Source organism: Colobus angolensis, unplaced genomic scaffold (genome assembly GCF_000951035.1).
Source record: "Colobus angolensis palliatus isolate OR3802 unplaced genomic scaffold, Cang.pa_1.0 Scaffold144, whole genome shotgun sequence".
NCBI classification, from domain to species: Eukaryota; Metazoa; Chordata; class Mammalia; order Primates; family Cercopithecidae; genus Colobus; species Colobus angolensis.
In genome coordinates, this window is record NW_012114533.1 from 2,754,316 (window position 1) to 2,758,079 (window position 3,764).

Below are 3,764 nucleotides of genomic sequence, written 5' to 3' on the forward strand. Positions count from 1 at the left end.
TACAAAAAATTAGCCGGGCGTTGTGGTGTGCGCCTGTAGTCCCAGCTACTCGGGAGTCTGAGGTAGGAGAATCACTTGAACCTGAGAGGCGGAGGTTGGAGTGAGCCGAGATTGCGCCACTGCACTCCAGCCAGGGCTATAGAGTGATAAGCTGTCTCAAATAAATAAATAAATAAAATTTTTAAAAAAATTTAAAAAGATCTTTTCACGGCCCCCTCCTCACCTGAAGTTCTCTGGCTCTATTAAAAGACCACTATAGTTTTTGTAGTCTCCCAGGCTCTAAAGACTTTATCAGCCAGGAGAGCCTGTCCAGCTCTCCTTTACAATCATCACTACTATGTTAATCCAGGCTTTCATCACCTAGTACGTGGATTGTTCTATTAGTCTCCTAATTTGAGTCCCTGCCTCCAGCTCTGCTCTAAGGGGTTCCATATTGCTAGCCTCAAAACATAATCTTTATCTTATTGCATCCCTCCCTGTAATTTTCAGTAACTCTGATCTGCAGAATTGAATTGGAACACCACAATCCGCATCCAATCCCCGCCTGCATTCACGGTATGGAAAATTCCAGGGTGCATTAGCCTGTTTGGCGTCTTCCTCCTTGCTGGAGTATCACCTGTGTTCTTGCAGCTCCGGAGGATAACACCCCTCCTATGTTCCTGAAATATTTCAGGAAGCCTCTGGCCCTGTAGTCTCACCCTCCACACACTTACAGCCCTTAATTCAACCAAATTTTGGGGCCAGTTTCTGCTGGGCTGCAGTGCAACACTCACTGCCATTTACAGCCTCGATTGCTTTTTACGTTTTCAACTAAATGGATTCCACTGAGGGCTCCTGGGGCTAGGGTCGGGTCTTGTCCCCCTTCAATACATAGATAATGAGTTAGTATTTTCCGTTTTCAGAGACTGGCCCTGGAGCCTGGCTCAAACTGAATAGACCAGAACTTACTGGTCCAGATCTGACCCACTGCGCCATCACAGGGTAGGAGAGGGAGGTCCGGTTAAAACCTATAATCTTGTTTGTAAACGTTCTCCGTGGGTCTGTCTGGGTCTCGGGCTCGGCGCCCCCGGAGAGTGTTTGCGGCGGTGCCCTGCCGGGTCCGCGCCGCTTTTGGCCCTCCGCAGCCGCCGTCCACAGCGCCCGGTTCCCCGCGAGAGCGCTGCCAGAGGACCGGCTCCGGCCGCCGCGATTGACCCTTGCCCTGGGTCCGACGCACAGGTTGGTTCGCCCTGCTGGTCTGGGGTCCCTGGGAGCAGAGATTGCGCTGGGGACCCGGAGCACTGTTCCTTTCTCAGCAGAGCGCCGAGAGGAGCCCCCTTGCTGCGGAGACTCCCGGCCCGCGCCAGCCCTGCCCGCGGGTCCGGGCCCCGGGGGCCTCCACTACGCCTACCCTTGAATTGGATCCGGCTCTACTGTCCCTGCCGCACGGGAGCCCCCAGCCTGACGAGGGTCTCCCTGTTCAGCGCTGCCTCGCGCCTTCCCATCCGCCTTGGTCCTGACCTGGCTCGGCCGAGCCCGCCCGGTGTCGCTGCGTTTGGGCTAGGCGGGAAGGCCTGTCATTGCTGACCCTGGCGCGCCGCTCTTCGGCGACAGCGGGAAAGAAGCTGTGCTGATCGTCTTCCCTAAAGACTGGGCTGCCAAGGGTAGCTGGTGCCCTCCTGCCCGGCAGGTCTGTCCAGCATTTCATTGGTCATCTCCGCCTCACGCCCCCATGGCCAATCTGACCCCAGTGGGGGCCCTTTTTTGTGAATAGATGCCTCTGAACAATATGAATTAAGAGCCCATTTTTCCCAGTTCCTAGACTGTCCGCGATTAAAACAGTTTCTAGAGTTTAGCTGCGACTAGCACAATGGTTAGAAATACGGGCTCTTGATGCTGATGGGGGTTCACATCCCGGCCTAGCCAGTTGTCGTCTCTGGAAAATGGGGTAATCTGAGTACTTACCTAATAGGACCACTGAGAGAATTAAATGAGATATGCACAGCTGCTTATCGCAGCTCCTATTTTTGTTATTAGGGGATCTTTTCCCAGAAACATTAAGATGGCTATGACCAGCAGGTGGCACTGGTGACTTAGAGTGTTGAGCTGGTCACAGGATATCTGATAGTAGCCACAAGTGTTTAAAAGTCCCTTGGAAATCTTGGCGTAATGGGCAGGCTTGAAGTTTCTTCACGCTGGAAAGTACGTTAGAGATTTAGTAATACTATCTCCTGTTTTTGTAGGTGAGACTGATCTGACTGTAGCTTACGCAAGCAGGTCACAGTAGGCCCAAGCTTTCTCCTCAAGTTCAGTGTATTTTTAAAAAATCCTTTCTACCTTTTTGCTAGCCTGTTGGGATAGGACCTTGAATATACATTGGAATTAGATCAGAAATCACAGAGTTAAAATGGATGTCCACATTCGATCTTTTACCATGTGCCAGATGTTCGTTTGGAAACTAGTTACAACATGGTGAACAAAAGTGACACAATGCCAGGTCTCGTGGAGCTTGTGTATTAGTGGAAGAGACCAACAATGTCAATGTAAATAAATATGTCATTATAAATTGCTAGGAAGAAAAAAATTGAGACTTTTTGTGATTGGATAGTTCACTTATTTGGGGAAGTGAGAAGCTGAGCCCAGAAAGATATGATAAGGAGCCAGTCATGTAGAAAGTGAAGGGAAGAGCATTCAGAGTATACGGAACAGCATTTGCAAAGGCTCTAAGGAAGGAAAATGTCAGGAAATTAAAGGCTAGTGTGGCTCAAGCACAATTAATAAGGAGAAAAGTATCAAAAGATGAAGTGGAAGTGGTAGGCTGGAGCCTTTGGGCAGGGCTCAAAGAAATTTGAATTTTATTCTGTGTGTGATAGAAATTGTTGAAAGATTTTAAGCATGGAATGCCAAAATCCTATGTTTCATTTTAGAAGTTCACTCCTGCTGCTGTGTAAAGAACAAATTGGGTAATGGCTTGAGTAGAAAGGGAGATAGCTAGTTGGGAGACTGTTGCAGTACTCCAGGTGAGAGATGATATCATCAAAAAGGCTGTTGGCAGCGAAAATAGGGAAAAGTAGACAGATTAAGATATACTTTGAAGGTAAAATCAGGGAGACTAAATGATGGATTAGAAGAGAATGAGGGAGAAGGAGGGATCAAGAGGGATTTTCAGGCTTCTGGGTTGAGCAATTGGGTGGATAGTGGAACCATTTACCAAGATGAAGAAAACTGGAGGAAGAACAGAAGAGATTGTGATTTTGTTTCTTTCTGAAAAAACAAATTAAAAAACCCAGAAGAGATGGTAGAATAGAGAATTCCATTTTAGATAGACTAAAATGGGAGTTCCCCGCCCCCATTAGGTATCTACTATATCCAAGTGAAATATTTGATTAGAAATTGCATATAAGCGGCTGATCACTTGAGGTCAGAAGTTCGAGACCAGCCTGGGCACCATGGTAAAACCACGTCTCTACTAAAAATACAAAAATTAGCCAGGCATAGTGGCACATGCCTGTAATCCCAGCCACTTGGGAGGCTGAGGCAGGAGAATCACTTGAACCCGGGAGGCAGAGGTTGCAGTGACCTGAGATCGTGGCACTGCACTCCAGCCTGGGCAACAGAAAGCAAAACTCCATCTCAAAAAATAAAAAATAAAAAAAAACCCCAGAAGCTAGCTGCAATTCTATAGAACTAGGAAGATGCTGGCCAGGCGCGTGGCTCACGCCTGTAATCCTAGCACTTTGGGAGGCCGAGGTGGGTGGATCACGAGGTCAGGAGATCAAGACCTT

The 3,764-nt window shown here is 48.3% G+C and overlaps 1 protein-coding gene across 2 annotated transcripts in view; it reads left to right on the top strand.

Annotated features, from left to right (window-relative positions):
• SEC31B (SEC31 homolog B (S. cerevisiae)) overlaps positions 1 to 3,764 on the top strand; it is a 47,457-nt gene that overhangs the window by 9,704 nt on the left and 33,989 nt on the right. Inside the window, exon 1 of one of the 2 annotated variants that reach the window (XM_011935537.1) lies at positions 1,049 to 1,218. The exons of the other annotated variant lie outside the window; for it this stretch is intronic. The gene's annotated coding sequence lies outside the window, so the exon portion shown is untranslated. Of the gene's footprint in view, positions 1 to 1,048; positions 1,219 to 3,764 lie in introns of those variants that run through there. 2 annotated transcript variants of the gene reach the window in all.